The 18,999-nt window shown below is 46.9% G+C and overlaps 1 long non-coding RNA gene across 2 annotated transcripts; it reads right to left on the bottom strand.

Moving 5' to 3' along the window:
- Nucleotides 1-11,214: 11,214 nt before the first annotated feature.
- On the bottom strand, nucleotides 11,215-18,746 carry LOC127345251 (uncharacterized). 2 transcript variants are annotated; one of them, XR_007878602.2, is made up of 4 exons: nucleotides 18,005-18,742; nucleotides 13,496-13,664; nucleotides 12,162-12,764; nucleotides 11,220-11,766 (listed from the first exon to the last, which is right to left on the bottom strand). It is a non-coding gene; the product is annotated as an uncharacterized lncRNA (long non-coding RNA). The 2 variants fall into 2 exon arrangements; XR_007878601.2 differs by having other exon boundaries at nucleotides 11,215-11,766; nucleotides 12,162-13,664; nucleotides 18,005-18,746.
- Nucleotides 18,747-18,999: the final 253 nt, after the last annotated feature.

The raw sequence follows: 18,999 nt of genomic DNA, 5'->3' as shown, positions 1-18,999 counted from the left end.
TCATCTTTAATTGACGCAGAGGAGAGTATACATGCATGTTTGCATGGCTACCAGCCGCGTCGATTAAAGACGATCGGATGTAGTAGTAGTATCTAAGTTTGGGTTAGCTATGGTATGATTCACACAATCTTTTTTTTTAAAGTGATTCACACAATCCAGTGGACCTGAAAAAGGTCTAGTTGCTATCAACAAAGATCATATGTCTTATTGTACCAAATTCAGAATACTAATTTCAGTATCGCCGTAGCTTCAAGATATGCATATGACTCTTTCTGAGAAAAGTCATATTGCAACACATGCAGCTTATAACAAAAAGGGGGAAATAGCTATATTTCTTGAGAATTGGCATCTCGCACTGTTCTATTTACGCAAACAAACTACTTTACTAATTCTTGCTCAACCAAATGCCCACTGTCCCTTGAATGTCAAATGGTGCATTTGTGCCAAGCCTACCGGATGGAGCACGTACACAGTGAGCACAGATTAATTGATCCATTGGAGGCAAATGCTCTGTTACCTTCTATGACGAATAAAAGAAAACAAGAGTTTGTATATCAAACTTCACAACACATGACCACATTGGTTGCTCGCTTCAAGTCTCGCGTTGAAGAGGAAAAGGATAAAATGCATATGAATTATGGCGCCGGACCTGCTGTCCGACAGGATACCAGCGGCCATCCTGCTATCCATGGCGACTGATGGGATGAAGAGGACAGCGTGACCGCAGCGTCCACAATTTCGCGTCGATCCCAATACCTGTAGCAAACGAAGACTAAGAAGAACTGTGTTCACCCTGGAAACGGTGGGCATTGCGTGCGGGTGGCGCCGAGGAGCGGCTGCCGCAGGGCATGGCAGGACGGATCGCCGGTTCACCGGGAAGAGAAGGGAAAAAAAAGCAGAGCGCCCCTTCACCAGGGAGAAGAGACTTCGCGAGGGGACGATGGCGCCGGTGCTGGTGATAAAGCTGCTGACGCAGTGACGATTCGCCGGAAGATGATACTTGGCGGAGAGGGTTCGATGCTGGCTTGCACATGGACATGGAGGCGGCGTCGAGGGCTGTAGCGAGGGAACAGGGGAGGATGGGGTAATGTTTCGGCCTGATCTGGGCGGGGCTGTTAGAGCATCTCCAACAGACGCGCTATATCGCGGCGCGCTAAACCTCCGATTATGCGCGCTGTAAATCGATAGCGCGCGGTGGCGATTTTTCCTCCGTTGGACGCGCTAATTTGTAGCGCGTGCGCGGGCTGAAAAAATGGTCCACCGCCAGGCGCGGTAAAATACAGCGCGCGCGGGCGCGGAAAACAGATTTCTAGACTATTTTGCATTTACAAAGATCAAATAAACACACATAATTCATGAAACAAATGACACAAAGTGCAACAACATCACGTAGTTCAACAACGACACAACAAAATGACGTAGTTCAACAATGACACACGACATATGGTTCAAATGGACAAAGTGGAACACATAATGCATATCACAAATGCATATCACACTTCCGCACTTTCCAAGTCAACACCTTCTTCTTCCTCCTCGTCATCTTGGGTTGAAGGAGAAATAGTAGCATTCATGGAAGACACGAAGCCTCCCGGTGGTGCTCTCATACTCCCATACACATCACTCACCGAGCCTCCCATGGTTCGCTCGATCCCACTTGTGTTGTGTGTGTTGAAGTAATCTGTCATCATCATCCAATATGTTTCTCTTGTTTGATCGGTACCGGTTGTTGGATCCATTCCAATTGTCAACCACGTCTTGCAAAGCAACTTGTCCTCCGCTATGGTGTAGTTGGCGGACCGGCCGGGAGGGCGAGGTTCAATCAATCCTTCTCCTTCCTCATCTACATCCTCATATTCCTCCTCCCCATCGGCGGCTTCATCATGCAAGAACGATGATCCAACATTCATTGTGTCCATGAATGCCGCATCATCCACTCTACATTGCAATGAAATTCATTACTATACGGCTAGGTATGCATCTAGTAAACTAAAATTCGACAAAAACTAGTGATTTTTACCTCTCGGGCATTTCATCATCCACCATATGTGCGCCCGCGCGGTTGCCGGACGGAGGCGTCGGCTGGGTCGGCTGGGTCGGCGGAGGAGGAGGAGGAGGCGCCTGGTTCGGCGCCGGAGGAGGAGGCTGCCGGCGAGGGATGGGCTTCTTCGGTTTCTTCGGCGGCGCGATGGCGGCGGGGCCGAGGTGCGGCCGTTTGTTCGACGGCACCTTCCCCCTCCTCGGCGCGGTGCCCTGCGCGGCCATCTGCGCCGCGGCAGCGCCTGCGTGTAGTGCCTCGCGCGGCGGGACGAAGAGCGCGCGCGCAGCAGCCATTGGGTTGCCGCCGTCGGCGCCGCCGCTAGGGTTTGGCGGTGGCGCGGCGGAAGTGGCGGCGGCGGAGGGTTGGACAGAGTAGGGAGGGGTCGGCGGGTTGCCGGAGGGGTCGTCCATCGTCGGGATCGCCGGCGGACGACGGATTGGGCGCTCGGGACGGCGACGCGGAAGAGGAAGTTTCAGCGCAGGGGATTTTTCGCGTTTGGACGAGCGTTACCGCGCGCTGTAGCCGACGCGCCAGATATGCCGCTCCGGTTTGTGCAAAACGCCGCGCGCTCTAATTTTTTTAGCGCGCTGCGCCGTTTACCACGCCTGCTGGAGCGCCACGTTCCCTCCCGCGCGCGCTATATCAGACGTTTTTATGCCGCGCGGTCTATATAGCGCGTCTGTTGGAGATGCTCTTAGTGCTAATGTCATTGGAGCGTGTAAATCGCGCGGATTTGGTGGTCGGGACTCACCAGAAAGGAGGAACGTCTTGCAATGTCATTGGAGCGATGTTAGCCATTAGATATCAAGTGATCAATGGCTAAGATTGAATGTTTCTGCCAAGTTCGCTCTTTTATAAGTATAAGTAGTTGTAGATTGTGCATGTGATACGCCTACGTAAGCGTAGCAACACGTTAGCTCTACTCGTTAATAAAATGGCTCCGACATGTAAGATGGCTTGCAAATGGTGGCCATGTTCCCTCTACCTCGCGTGCTTATATAGAAGCATTGTTGCATTGATATTCAACACCGTGTGGTGCAACAACCATGTAATCAATGCTTTCATGTAGTTACATGTTGCTTTAAATCAGGCGGTAGGAAACCAGGCCTCCCGGGTCGCATCTAGGGCGACTCCGGAGGCGCAACCGCCGCCACCGCTAGAGCTCCAACAACACCGCCCCTTTCGCCTCGCCGCCGCCGGAGGAGGCCGCTCGACGGCGGACGGCGGCGGTGGGGCGTCCCTGCTCGTCGTTTTTTCTTTTTCCCTGGCGGATCTCCCTCTTCTTGTCTCCCGGTATGGGCTGATCTCATCTGAGATCGCCGGCTGAACCGTCTCGTACAGATTCCGTCGGGGTGCCCTGGGCTGTGTGCAGCGTCGGGATCTCAAGCGGACGCACAGGTGCAAACTTCCGTGGTGACGAAGTGAGCTGGATGACCAGATCGAGATCGTGGGCCGGTGGGAGTCCCTGTTGTGCATGTTCGCCAACGCCGATAGCGCGTGCATAGACGGGCAGCACTCCAAGAATCCCATCGGAAGGCGCAAGGGCTAGCTCTCCATGGTTTTTACGGACTACAGTACAAGTCTACAACATCTCCATGGAGTACTACCGTCCGCTGATGCTCGTCATGGTTGCTGCTCCCTGTTCCTGGCACACAACAATGCCAAGGGAGCGTTTCGACTAGACGTGATGCTGCGGAAGCAGATCGCTGGGCAGACCAATGGCTGCCATGTCTTCTGCTCAGGTTGGTAGTTAACCGGCGGCGAGGGGACGGCTAGTCTCGAATAATAGTGGTGATCCTCGGATTTCTCTCGCGCCAAGTGAAGATCGATCGGAAGCTTCTTCCCACCAGGCTAGCTGGATTGTCGTGTTCCGGAAGGCTCTGCTGACGAAATTCATTGTGCGATCAATGCCTGAAGATTGTTGGATTGTGTGTTTTCGGTCGTTCGCACCCATGTTTTTTATCTGGCCGTTTGGTTTCAGAGGGAGCACTTCGAAGGTCTGCTAGCTGTTAATATCGTGGAGCTCGTTTTCTTTCCATGGTGCTGGCGGAGAAGGTCATGAAAGCCGAGGTCGGTGGAAGAGCAATGGTGGTCGGATCTTGGTGGTGAGGTGAAATTGGCTTGGTGCTTCGTGACTTCAAACAACAACTTGTATGTGGGGGCGACTGCACAAGAGAAGTTCAGAGTTCTATATTTCAGGGTGAAAATCCAAGGTCTGGCCTTAATTGGTTGTGCCTGGCAATGTTCTTGTTGAAGGCATTGTTTTGAGAGTGAGGACTTTCTTCATATGAAGCTGATCTTCTGGTGTTATCTTGGTGGTGTCAGAGTTGCTGTTTCAAGTTTCCGATCTCTGTAGCGGGACTTTTTTTTGTAATTCTTCTTTTTTTTGGCTGTGTGCATCCTTTATGCCATTAGAGCATGATGTTGTTGCAGAGCCTGGGTGCAATTGGTATCTCCATGATATTAATATATGCTCTTTATCGAAAAAACATATTGCTTTAAAGGAGCACGAAAGTCATACACATGTTTGTATGGTTGTCTTACACACTATGCCTTCCACACATGTGGCAAGAAACATATTTTGTGACCGGCAAATTGATCAACACACTTGTAAATAACTTACTAGCAAATAAATGACACTCCGCAACCGTGGATCTAACCAAACACTTGCCTTACTTGTCAGTATTTAAAAAAGTATAACCAGACTACCTATAAGTTTCATGGGTGTTTTGGTGCTTTTCGTCATCCCATGGTGTTGCTCAACGCCCACGATCTCTTCTCAACTTACAATATAACTTGATTATAAATTAACCAAGCATGCATGTAGCACTCTAAGCATCACATCTCTCAACAAAGTAGTCCTGTCATGGGCATTTCGTCGCATCAATTGAAGTTTTGCACTGTATTTTAATTACACAACATCATCCGGGAAAAGCTAGCCTTGCATTTGCCATCTCAAATTGCATGGTCACTAACGAGTGAAACCGATCTAAACAACATGAATCTTCAAGATATACAATCTCATATTGAAAAAAAAAAACTAATTGGATCATCAATTGGGTCAAGATATACCTGAAATAAAGGCGTGATACACCACACCGTTGGTTTCTAGTGCTGCTAGCTTGTTAATCTCGATTAGTGTTTTCCTTGGATATAAAAATTTGTTGGTGGATCATGAACTCCTTGTTCTAACATGAAATGTGCACAAATGATATGCTTCCTTTTCGAGTCTTGCTCACTCTTCGCATTTACTAATTTACAAAATGGCTATGGAGGGCCTAATTATTCTCATTTTATTTTCTTAAACACAAATAGAAAATATACATAGTGTATAAAATTAAAGAATTACATGGTCCGCATATGTCACAAAGATCAGCATACTAATGTTTTGCCGAACCATTTTTTTTGCGAAGAGTCCAATGATCTATTGATAATCATCCATAGCCGTAGAAAGAACAAAAGGTAATACATATTACAAATAGCTCCATAGACCACCTAGCGACGACTACAAAAACTAGCTCGAGTCGAAAGTGTGCCGCCGTCCTCGCCCCTCCCCATCACCGGAGCCGGGCAAAGCTTGATGTAGTAGGGCTTTGTTGTGGTAGATAAACAGGAAGTCGTCGTGCTAAGGGCCAAAAGGACCAGCACGCCATCTCAACAACGATTTTCAAAGATGAGACACATAGATCAAAAGTGCCAGACTTGAAACCACACCAACGAACACGAAAACCGACTAGATCCCAGGAAATTCGTGGGACGTACAACTCCGTTGGTGCTAGACGCACCCTTGGAGCAAGATAGAGTAGGAGGACCTTATTGTGGCTTAAGGTGTATCCGCCACCCAACCATCTCAAAGAAGACACTGAAAAATAACCTAAACAAAGCACAAGAACCCTCCTGTCGGCGTGAGGCCATGGTCCACCACGCCTCCAAGACCCCATGCTATCTGTGGGGAACAAAAATCTAGATGGGGTTTTAGGATTGCCTGATGATCGCCTCTCTCCCAACCTCACGTACCGGTTCGGTCGACAAGCATGCCTTTCGCAGGTTATGCGCCAATGTTTTGCCGAACCTTCGTGCTATATTTTTCTTTTGAGGAAAAGGCAGTCAATCTACCATCCGAATAGATAGATAGAAAAGGTTTATGTACAAGACGTCGCTCCAGCGATCACCCGTAACTGCCCCGTGTGGCAAGAACAACGAAAACTAAAAAAGCGAGGAGGGAGAAACTAGCCATCTCCTAGGTCATGTGTGTGGGCATAGGCCCGCTGCACGATCTCCTCTCGCATCAGAGTCACTACGGTGTCAGGTAGCAAGACCGAGATCTAGAACACGCTCCTGTTTCACTCCTTCCAAGTTCCCCAAATTGAATACATGATTGCACCATTTGCCTCCCTTCTTTTCTCCTTTGGGATTTTCAATATGGTGTCATCCTAGATGGCTTCTTGTGCTAGTGCGAGCACGACGATTATAGGTCGGCCTCGGCATTTAAAGCCACCGTGGTCCTTATATCTTGTTGTAGTGGGGCTTCTTGGTGACGCACTTTTGGCAACTTAATTTTAGATGCTCAAGTGACACTCGATGAGTCAGAGTTGGCTTATGTCTCTCTCTGATGTGCACCCACGTTTAGTTCATAGCATAATAGAAAGTAATTCCAAATAATTAGGAAAAAAAATCCTATTTCTAGTCCGTGTGTTTAATTGGCATATTGCCGCAATTCAGTCATCACCTGCTAGCAGTAGAGAGAGTCATTGAAGAAGAGTTCATATCAAGTTGATCATCATGATGATGGGCTTCGTGTGGAACTTTAGGACGACAAAGTCGCATATCCTGATGCTTCCAAGTCCTATGATGTTTGTGGTTTTCAACAACATCCCAAAAGTAATTCCACGCAAGCATAAAACTTATGCATGTTGAGCATATGGTATGCTTATATCAACCAAGGAGCAACTTGGCTCTACTTATTGCGTGACCGCTAACTTTGTAAATTATGATCATGTTCCAGCATTCTCTCATGCATAAATAAGGATAACATTACATTAATGTTTAATAACATATCAACAACCAGGCAATAGATGTTTTTATGTAGTTAAATGTTGTCATAAGGTGCATGTGCATTTATATACAAGTTTTACACGGTAGAGGTTTGCTTGCGTGGTTATCTCACTGGTTGTCTTCACTCATGCACACCCAAAAAAAATTCTTGGAAGGTCACTTGTTCCAATTCCCATTCAGGCATGCTTAACCAAGGAATCTATGGATTCAGCCTTTCTAAAACAAACTGAGATATTTGATGTAGATGGACTTCACAAAAGATGGTGCATCTTTTAGTATGAGTAGCCTATTAATTAATCCTATTAAGCCTTATGTGAGTGATCACACATACCAACACAAGTTTTCGGGCGCACTTTGTTGTCACTCGCGTTCACTTGAGTCCGGTAAACTTCCCAGCAGGTCACACATACTAGTATTGCACCTGACCGGTCATACTTACACAAGAGGTTTTATGGAGATAAAATTTCGTAAAAGAAGATTCATATTTTTTTAGTATAGGTAGCCTATTAATCCTATTAAGATTTGTCCCAAGATTTCACTATATCAAACCTATATTATGGAGTATCAAGGTCGCATCACGACGGATACGAGACACCTCCATAGCACGGCAAAGACTTCAAAACTACCCACCAGGTGAGTGACATGACCAATCCAGACCCGAGGAAGGAGTAGTCTGCAAATAATGTCTTAGCCGTCTGTTAAAAAAAACATGCTAGCCATGCTGATAGCCTTTTACTGTGATACTGCTCCATAAAGACATGTACAATGGTAGAGAAGACACATCTTCTCTTAACAGTCCACGTCGATCCAGAATATGAATGATACAATGCATTGTCTCTTATTTTCATACCTAGCAATAAATGAGAATCATTTTAATTTAGAAAGAAAGTGGGTTGCTAAGGGAAGACAAATGGTACAATAGAGAAAATAATCTTCTCTTATTTTATAAGAGTTGATTCCTTAGCTAAGCGAATGCGGTCTTTCCTTTCTTCAATCTCTCTCCTATAACTAAGCAAAAAAGTTGGCATGGCAACCATAAGAGAAAGCTGATGTCACACCATTGTACATACCCTAAGAAAGCTGAAGTGTTATTTATTTCTCAAGCCTGTAACAAACTTGTCTTAGCTTCGTGACTGGTTGACAGTGGAATGGAACATGATTGTTTTCAGCTCCAGTTCTCGAGCACAAAAACCTTCAGCACTTATCCCCTGAATATGTGATCATGCAAAGTCTGCTTCCGATCCAACAAGATATCCTTATCTGTTGTGTCACCGTTAACTTGTTATTATAAAAAAAGGGAGCGCCTAGAGATCAATCAACTGACACTTAATAAGTCTCAGCAAGGGTCGCTGGAGCAGCTTAATAAACCATCGTACTTAGTTTACTCGTCCAATTTGGTGCGTTCGTACAGATATGCCTACATAAAAAAGCATACAAAAGCAGTAGAATCCACGGAAGCAGTCGAAAAGCAACAAATCTCCGTACTCGCATTTCTCACTAGAGACACAAGAAAAATCTTAGCTGCAACTTACGTGTAACTAGAAAACACTTAGTTGCAACCCACATGTAAATAGAAATTCTTAGTTACAACACATGCGCACCTAGAAAAATCTCAGTTGCAACCCACATGTAAGCGGAAATTTTTAGTTGCAACATATGCGGGTAACTGGAAAAATCTCAGTTGCAACCCCCATGCAATTGAAAAAAAAAATCAGTTGCAACCCACATGTAACCGAAAAACTCTCATCACGTCCAACTGGAAAAATCATTTGCAACACACGTGCAACAGAAAAAGTATTCGTTACACCCATGTGTAACTGGAAAAATCTCAATTAGCCTCTATATACAATTGAAAAAATCTCAATTGCAGGCTATGTGTTACTGTGAAAGTTTGAGCTGTGTTACGGTGATTGGGCGCTACTACCCAGTACTACCGAGTACTACCGCTCTGATTAATTCTGGCCGTCCGATTAGCCTAATTAATTTAACTTTCTAATTAATATCCTGAGGGGCATTAAAGTACATTCACGCTGCATAACTGCCCCGCACGACCAGCATTTGCCAGACGCGCTGCCCCTGCCTCGCCTCCGTTCCTTATCCACCGCCACCGCCGCCGCTGCTCGCCGGAAGCAGAACCTGCTCGCCGAACGCCCAGCAGCTCACCTACGCGCTGCCCAGGTGCTCGCCTACGCGCCGCCCAGGTGCTCGCCTACGCGCCGCCCAAGCACTCGCCGACACGCCGCCGAATCAGCGCTCCGCCACCGCATCCACCGCTCCCCCGATCGTCTTCCTCACGTAGGAGCTTGGCTGCCTCGCCTGCTCGCACTCGAGCTCGTCCGCGTAGTACAGGAAGTCGCTCGCTCCTCTCGGCAACTGCACTGCAACGGAACCGCCGGGGATCCCACTCCAAACCCCCGCGGCGGCGACAGCCTTTCACTCCCCGTCACCTCCGCGTCGGCAATCTCCACCTGAAAGTGCAGAGCTCCTGAACAGCTAGGTACACATTCAACCCAAATCAGTTTTCATTTTTTGGGATTGTGGTACAGGAACATGTCATATGTCAGGTGTTTGTGCAACATGATGCCCTTTTTAGTATTCACGGCAACCAATTCGCACATACTAATCACAAGTTCATGAATATACAGAACCATAAGAAATGTTAGTGTTTTCTGGCAGTAAACATCTGAAGATATGTACTCTACGGAACGACAAGAAACAGTAGTCAGAGCCCATTTTCTTGTAGTCATCTGGCAACTGAATTTTCATGGAGAAACTAATGGTTTCAGCTTTCAGTTAGGCAGATACAAGTGAGAGTAGTCATGCGTGACAGGCTAATTGTTATATGAATACTCCCATTTTTTCCTGAAAAAAGGAACTGTGTGGTCTAATTCTTAGTGCTATCTCTTAAGCAAGAATTTCATATGTATACATATATAATAGTGTAGCAGGCAGAAATATAGTTCAACTGACAGCATTTGTGTTATAGCTTCTTTTCCAAGATGCCTGTGCTGGAGCTTAGTTTGAGAAAGTACACCTATGTGGTGAATAAACGGGAGAAATGTTTAGTGAAGAAAGGGATAGTCCTTTGTAATTTTGGAATCTGAGAGATATGACTGCCACTCTCTCCTGCATGTTCTCATCATCTCCCCTTTTGCTTCTTACAGACACATTGAGAATTCAGCATTGTGTTTGCAACAAGGAAGGGATTTAGAAAACTAAACTTCTGGTCTGATTAATGCCTTTGGTTCTAATTTTTGTGATAAAAAAATGCCATTCTGACATTTGTATGTGATACACAGGAAGACATGGGCGATGAGTCTGTGACATCGTCAGCAAGACTTTTGCTAGTGAGGATGATGCCTTTGAGTTCTATAATAGCTATGCTCTTGAGAAAGGTTTTAGTGTGCGGAAAATCTATGTTGAGTGGGATGAAGCCAACCAGGAGATAATTCTGAGGAAACTTGTCTGTAGTCGTCAAGGTTCGCGAGAAGAGAAGCAAATGAAGAGAGAAGATCTTGTTCAAAAAAAAAATGAAGAGAGAAGATAGGAAGAGGAGGCCACGGCATCTCACTCGTGTTGGGTGTCGAGCCAAATTGGTCATTGCAAAACCCAAGGAAACAAGTCCGTGGTTTGTGAAGGATTTCATCGATGAACACACCCATCCCCTGGCCCCACCGGATCTTGCTTGTCTGCTGCGTTCTCATAGAAGAATCAACGACGAGCAGAAAGCGAAAGCAAACATTCTAGAGATGGAAATATCTGGGATCCGCAAACACAAAATTATGGATATCTTGATGATGCAGTACGGTGGATACGATGAAGTTGGATGCACCACAAGGGACATATATAATTTCTGCAATCAATATAAACATAAACAGGAAACAGTTGCTGCCGGTGATGCTAAAACGGTGATTAGTCACATGATAGCACGGCAGGAGGGTCATTTGAAGGGATTGTTCTCGGCTGATAGTCAATCCCGGCGTGACTACGAGGCTTTTGGCGACGTTGTTGTTTTTGATAGCACATACATGACTAATAAGTACAATCTTCCCTGTGTGTCTTTTGTTGGGCTGAATCACCACCGCATCACTGTTATTTTTGGATGTGGAATAATTCTATAATAAACAACAATGTGAAGATTTTGAATTGTGCCATGACAACGACCTGCTGAAACTTAAATATGAACCCTAGATCTATGGACGCTCTGTACTTGGCTATGTTTTGGCTTTGATGGTGGCAAATGAGAATTACAGAACAATATTATACTGCGCTAGACGGGAAGAACAATAGTCTTCTTCTGTTCACCCACTGTACAAGGTTCAGTCGCTGTATAAAGTTTATTCAAGAAGAGAACTATATAAAATCAATGGGAAGCTAGCTTGTAGCTACTACGTACTACAGAGCAAAATGCATTCTCGTCTTCACTTTGTAAAAGTATCATATTGCTGCATTTGGCAAGATGTAAACGTGGTCGAATTTCATCTAAGCGCATTAGAGATTCGTTCGACGACTACTTGTCAAGCATTATGAGCTTTTGGTGGCGATCCGTAAGCATATCAGGCTTCTACGTAAGGGAATTCATCTTTGTCCTCTTCGAGAAAATCAACGACTTCTGGATAAAACATCAGCTTTCTCATGCATACATCAAAAATGGCGCCGGAGTATACGAGCTGCAATACCAAGCACTAGAAGATATCATATGAATTATGAAGTAAAGTACGCAGCTATAATGTATGTTTAGTGCTCAACTGCTCATTGTTAGCCTTGAAAACATCGTGTAACATCCTAAAGAACAAGTTCGTCTATACATATCCAAAAACAGTAAGCTGCTACTTGGCGCCTGTAACCAAGCATTGAATATATCTTAAAAGAAGAGAAAGCATTTTTTTTTTTGAAAAAACACTTAACAAGATAAGATCAGGTTATCATACTATAAATCAAGCAACCTTCAGAAAATACTATCAAATGCACTCTTAATCCGAATAAAACTGGTTCTGGTCGCAGCTTATGGCAAGTAAAAGCAGTTCTCACCTAGTCAGAATTCATGGAGCTTCATAGTTCATACCTTGGTCTAGCTGAGTAGAAAAATGTGAAGCCGGGATAGTACCAGTACTGGCCCTCTCCAACAAGTGCAGCTGAGTCTGCAGCACCATGCTCAGCTTCAGGAATTCGCGACATCCAACACACGTAGTCCTCGCAAAGTAAACTAGACGGCACATCAAGGAGACATTCTGCTTCAGCTTTGCAAGGGAGGCTCATCCAGAGGACCTGAGGCTGCAGCAGCTACCTTTCAGCTGCACGCCTAATGTAAGGCATGAAATCTCTTTGGTGGGTGGAACTTGGGCTCGCAAATTTTCTGAAACCTGCGACGCATGCCTTGTTTTTGTTATCACTGCCAATAGCACTTGTACATGAATCAACATTATCTGAAATCTGTGTTGCTGTTTCAGGCACACTTTTGGATGGCGAGTTTGATTCCATCCAAGATGCATCACTCAGCGCAAGCTTGTGCTTATCTTCAGATGGTTGATACTGACGCTGTTGGTCTAAGCCAAGTATGGATCAACGACACCTCATAGCTGGGGCATAGGGAAACTCTTAGGATGGACTCTCAACAAAGGTAATCATCTGAATTCTACGTGCAACATTTTCAACAGCCCTCCACTAGCTATGCAACCATAAAACACGTTGTAAGACTAGATATTAGAGCAAGTAGCACATGTAATAAAGAAAATGAGTACATCATTAGTTGCTACTCTAAATGACGGTGACAGATTCCTAATGGAGGAATTGAGCAGAACACAACATTAGCAATGAGTAAACTATATACGCTACGATTCTCCACATTAAGTAGATTTTCACTCAATCTAGCTTCAGAATGCTCCTAGACAAAATTGAACGAAATTACAAAGACATATGTTCAGCTGCAAAAGCGTCCAATCCCTGCAAACTACTACTTTTGTTTCCGTTTGCAACTGAAACCTGGCGTCCCATCAAATCAATGTATGGGGTCAAACTGAATCTCAAGAATTTCAGAAGTGCTCAGCAATGATAACTCCAGTGGTCCATGCCACTATTTTCGTTGTCACTATCTGGCACATAAGGGAGGCTCCGAATGGTGAATCGTCCATGTACAGCACTCTGAAACGATGGTAATGCTAATTTACCGAGCAATGCAAACATCGGCGACTCACCGGCGCGAGACGCGGCGAGGCACGCCGGCGAGCGTCGGGAACATCGAAGGACCAGGGTTGGGATATTTCTAGGCAGCGGATCTTGAGCACAACGACGCGGGGCAATGCTGAGTTTCAGAACGACGGTGAACGACGGTGAACGGCGGCAGTCCTCCACAGAGCCCGTGGAGATGCGGGAAAGATTCCAGGAGGATCATAGACTCACCATGGAGAAGATGAGGTGGTCGGAGATGCCGGCGGAAAGGCGGAGGTGAAACCATGATCCACGGCGACCGGCCGGAGGTGAGTTAGATGGAGACGAAGGCGAGCTGCTCGGGCCGATTCCTCGCGCTGGCCTCCATCGCAGGAAGCAACAAGCAGAAGACACACCAAACCTGTCGCACCAAGAACACTTGAAAATAGTTAACTATAAAAAGACAAATACAACTTTTCCTACAACAAAAACAACAACAAAGCCTTTATTCCCAAACAAGTTGGGGTAGGCTAGAGGTGAAACCCATAAGATCTCGTAACCAACTCATGGTTCTGGCACATGGATAGCAAGCTTCCATGCGGTGCCGGTTCCTTCTGATATGCATCTTTGTGAGTCTCATCCTTCGGGATGAGAGAAGAAACCAAATAATAAAACTTCTTGTGTCCTTTAGGTTAGGAAAAGCAAGTTCAAAAGCTAATGCAGAGATACACCGGGTTGTGTCATATAATGTTCTTTACAATTGTTGTTCGGTCTTCATTTTTAATTGAACTAGAACCAGATGAGCGAGAAAATCTAGATTTTATATTTCAAATATTGAAAATATGTCAGATTAAGGTTTTAAAAACTCTTTAAAGTTTAAACCTGCACAACTCCAGCCTCCAGGGACCTTAACCCCCTAGGTTTGGAGTGATTCGGAAGAAGTGTATTTGGTTGGTGTTTGTATTTGGAAGAATACAAGTTTGTACTATTGTTAATTCTGCATGGATGGTTAGAAGCGCATAGGTAATAAGAAGATATTAGTTGATAGAGCGAATGATGCTCTTCATTTTTTTTGTGTGAAAGGAGGTTTCAGTGTAATTGATCACTTCTGCTCCGGTGCTCCTCCCCTGGAAAAAATATGGACGCGTAAAATACAATAACGGTGGAGATCTTCCCATAGATGTTCGTAAGAGGGCTCACGATCGTAATTTTGAGTGTAGGTTCACCGTCCGTACAACCATATACAGACCCGTATGGTCCTTGTTGTGTTGTACCTCGTTTTATACGTATCTACGGTCACGTGCGTGTGCTGAAATAGAAAAAATGCTATAAAGATCTTGCTCATGTGACCTCTTCTTTTTTCTTGCGCGACGTATACATACCATATCTATATAGACAGTTATACATGGGCTAGATATGAATTTCGGCAGATCCAACATAGGAAAAAATATCAACTATGACCCTTCAACTTAGTTTAGGGGGAGCACCGGAGTAGCCCTCGTAATTGATGTATCTGCATCATCTGCACTGAGTTTTGACATGGTGATGTTGTCAAATGTTTTTTTGTCAGTCATGCTTAATATAGATCAACCCTTTTCTTATAACTTGTTCCTTCATTTAAGCATAAGTTCAGTTTCAGCCAATGGCGGAGCTTCGTTGGGTCAAAACCGGGCCATGGCACGCCCAAGTTTTCTATCAAAAGAATATTTAGTCCTATGCATCCATGGCCCAGCTCAGCACAACGTAATGGCCCGTTATGTTGCCTGTATCTAGTCTTCGTCTCTCTCAGTTTCGTCTACGAGGATGTGGTGGGCGCCTCGCTATCCTAGTGTAGCAATCTAGACTGGAAAACATGGTGGATCTGGGGAATCACTAGAGTGGGTGCTAACAGCAAGGGGGCATTAGTGCCGCTCCGCCACCAGCGGACATGGGGCGACCAGGAGATCGCGCAGCTGCAGGTGCGGCGGCACCGCACGGGCACGGGCATGGTCAGCGGCCGCCAAGCAACGTTGCGATTGAATCTAGCCCAAAATCTTCTCCAATTTTCCCCATGTACATTCCTTTCTTCCTCTGTTTATTCTTCATTTTTTTATGAATTTCAACAGCCATGAGACAATTTATAAGTATCCCTCTGTTTATTAATACAAGACACTTTAGATACTTTAATTAAAGTGACTAGATACAAAGTAAAATAAGTGAATCTCACACGAAAAATAGAGTAGATACAAATTAAAGTACTCTAAGTGAATCTACAAAAGAGATAAAACATACTATTATGAAAGAGAACCGAGGAAGTAATAGCTAATGTCTAGGTATGGTCTGGAACAATTTTTGTGTGCTTTCTTTTAACCTGCCCCACCCATGAAAATTTTTCAAGCTCCATTTTAACCTGGCCCGCCCATGAAATTTTTTCAAGCTCCGCCACTGGTTTCAGCTACCTAAGGTGGCCTCAAGTCGTACATACATCATTCTTGTTTCTATTTCTGATCCAAAAGTCATTTAAGAGGAAATGTGGGTTATCGATGAATGAAATATATTTTTCTAACAAATTTGACATGGCGATATCTAAGTGAAATAGTTGGGTTATTCTCCTTGTCAATATGATGATTTAACAAAAAGATTGGCTCATGACCTTTCTATGTAGTTTACCAAATTTGACATTGAGGGATCGTTGTAACTGATACATTTCTATTTAAGAAGAAGCCAGATTGGACTAAGTGATGAGATTATTATTTTTTTGAGAGTAGAGCACTATAATTGGGTGCAACCTAAGATACTTCAAATGGTACAGAATCAAAATCTAGGTGAATCCTAAGATTTTTGTAATGGTATTTTTTGACACATGAGAGAAATAATGGTATTCCTAAAGGAAAAAGCTTCTGTTCCCCCGGGGGATCGGCGTCACGCGATCGTCCGGGTCGGTCGCTCGCCGCGTGTACGTAGAGAGACAGCGACGTGTTTGGAGGGCCCACCCACGTGTCATGCTACCTCTCTGTGGCCTTATCCTTTCACCGAGAGATTGTCTTCAACCTCGGTCCTCATCCCCGCACGCCTCAGGCCGATGCTCCACCACCGCCGCCACCATCGCCACCACCTCCGCCCACGCGAAAGGCGCCGCCCTTCAAATCCGCTAATACTTGCTCCTCGCATCCCCTAATCCCCAACAGCTATTGCCGCAAGCTCCACCACGGCCAGATCGCTCCCACCTCTCTCACGTTCTTCTCGGATACCACAGGCGCGACCTTGCAAGAGGAGGGGTCGCCGGTGCTGCGGGGGTCGCTGGAGGTGCAGCGATGGCTGCTACAACAGACGGCAGAGGCTGCTACAAGCTGCGGCGGAGGCTGCTACATGCGGGGGCGGAGGCTGCTACATGCAGTGGCGGCGACTGCTACAACCGGCGGCGGAGGCTGCTACATGCGGCGGCGGCGACTGCTACAACCGGAGGCGGAGGCTGCTACAAGCTGCGGCGGAGGCTGCTACATGCGGCAGTGGCGGTGATGCTACAGGCGTCCGCCGTTGCTGCTTTGGGCGTCTCGCCTTTTGCTAACTTGGGTTGCTGGCGTCGCTGCCTTAGTGCGCCGGATTTGCTGCCAGCCCTTTGGAGGCGTTCCTGCCGGCAACAGCCGCGTTGCCGCCTTGGGCAACCGGAGTTGCTGCTGACGTCGATGCAGGTGCTGCCAGGACGTCAATCGATGCTACCAGCTGCAGGTGGATGAGCTGCAATCGAGCGCCGCCGACGCTACAAAGCACCGCCGTTGAAGCTGCAAAAGATCGTCGCCTATGCTACAATAGTCCTGGGCCAGAGCTGCAAATGAGTGCCGCAAGTGCTACAAGGGAGCGACGATGTCGTGATGGGCCTTTCTCCATCAACGGCATGGGAGGCGGTGCTGCTCTTCTGTGACGAGCAAATTCCGATTTCCCCCTGTGGAGTTTGCTTGGCGTGCTCGTGCGGGGAGTAGGCGGAGGTGTTTTCAAGCCGGGCGAGCTCGAAGGAGGGGGCACCGAGATCACCGGAGATGGTGCCGGGCTGCCGGCGAGGGCGGCGGTGATGCGGTCGCTTGTTGCCGGCGCTGTTGTACGGGTGGCTAGGACGCGCTGCTGGATTACTCATGCGGTGTGTTTTCTCTTCTTTTTTTTGTGGCGGGAGGAAGCGTTGACCACATGGATAGACGGTTCTAATTAGTCCATTGGACGGCTGGCAACCCGGGGGATCGGGGATTTGATCCCCCGGGGGACGCTCAGCACTCCCCATTCCTAAATGGGGGTCAATGCTTTCAACATATATTTCTGTGAGCATATTTAATTCAGATCTGTTGCAAGGCAATTTGCTAATATGAATAGAAGTTTGTGTTTATAAGAACGATCATCATTCAATGTAAATCTGAGAAAACAACTCTAGTGTTTATCCATCCCCTATATTATCTCACAAAAGAGAAACATCAAGATATGGCTGATGAGTGTTCCACTTCCAGGATTTTAGCATTCTGTTAGAAGTATCTCTAGAAAACTGTAGTGTGAAGTATGCAAGAATTCGAAAGGCAAAGACTTCACATCAACACTAAACAAAGTGAGGGCAGTAGCACAAGAGCGGATAAAACACTATAAAGTAGAGGAAAAACCGATATGATGCAGAAATTGGGCCTCTTCTATTCTCTAGTATCACTAAGGAAGCACAACATTTTTTGGCGGAGAAAGGCTAAGCAAAATCGGCATATACTTTGTAACTACTACGAAAAGAACTGAAGTAAGCATGTGCGTTACCCGTCAAAGATGACGCTCCAGGCAATGAGGCAAGGCGACGAGGTACCGCACGGGCACTCCGTCAAACACCCTGTGTGTGCCGGCCAGGCGCGCGACTGAGGCCTAAGGGTGATAGGCAGAGCATTCAGAGCGAGGCAGGGAGCATGGCGTCCCAGCGAGGGCAAGTCGGCGCGGGGAGCCAGCTGTAGGCGGGCAGCGCAGAGGTAGGCACGGCCGGGGTCGGGCCGTCGGGGTGAACCTCATCGAACACCCGCCTCGTTGACGGCGAGGACGACCTGCCCGACGGATGCCTGCGCCGGAAAAGCAAGCGCCTCCTGCCTGCCGCGCAACTACTCGCCGCCGCCACCGCACCACCCACCCTTCAGGAGGCTCACCTCGACGAACGCCAGCGGATCCGCCTGTCCGGTGTCCCTTAACGAACGCCATCAGCGCCAGCAAGCGGCGACGGCGTCAATGAAGTCGGCGACGCTGGCGTTAGTGTCCCCGATCCTGGCCCTCGGCGCAGCCTCCAGCCTCGCCAGCGCCGCCGCGCACAACAGCGTGCCTCCGGCCCCGGCCGGCACCCATCCATGGGCATGGCCAGCGCCCTCCAACAACCGGCGCGTCCCCGACAACGAGCCCGCCCCACCCGCGCCGCCGCCGCTTAGGTCAGGAACTTGCCCAGCTCTGCTCCGATGGCGTCGCCGCCTGTAGCGGTCGACGTGGACCTCGGTAGCAACAAGAGGAAGGAAAAGAGCGGAGAGGAGATGGGAGGTAGGTTGTTTGCACGGAGAAGAAAAAGGAAACGCGTTGACGTAGGGCTGTTCGAAGGCGCGGAGAAGTTCCTCTCTCTCTCTCTCTTCACTGCACAGAAAAATCTGCCACGTGACCACGCCCCGTGCTTTCCCTTCTTCTTTCGCAAAGTGATACTCGACTTTATTTATTTAGAAAAAATAGAAGCGTACTTTTTTTACAAAGAAGAAGATCACAGTAACCATTCATTTCAGCTAAAAAAA

This window comes from Lolium perenne, chromosome 3 (genome assembly GCF_019359855.2).
Source record: "Lolium perenne isolate Kyuss_39 chromosome 3, Kyuss_2.0, whole genome shotgun sequence".
In the NCBI taxonomy this organism is placed as follows: Eukaryota; Viridiplantae; Streptophyta; class Magnoliopsida; order Poales; family Poaceae; genus Lolium; species Lolium perenne.
The sequence above is the reverse complement of the archived record's forward strand: the minus strand, read 5'-3'. Positions and strand labels throughout refer to the sequence as shown.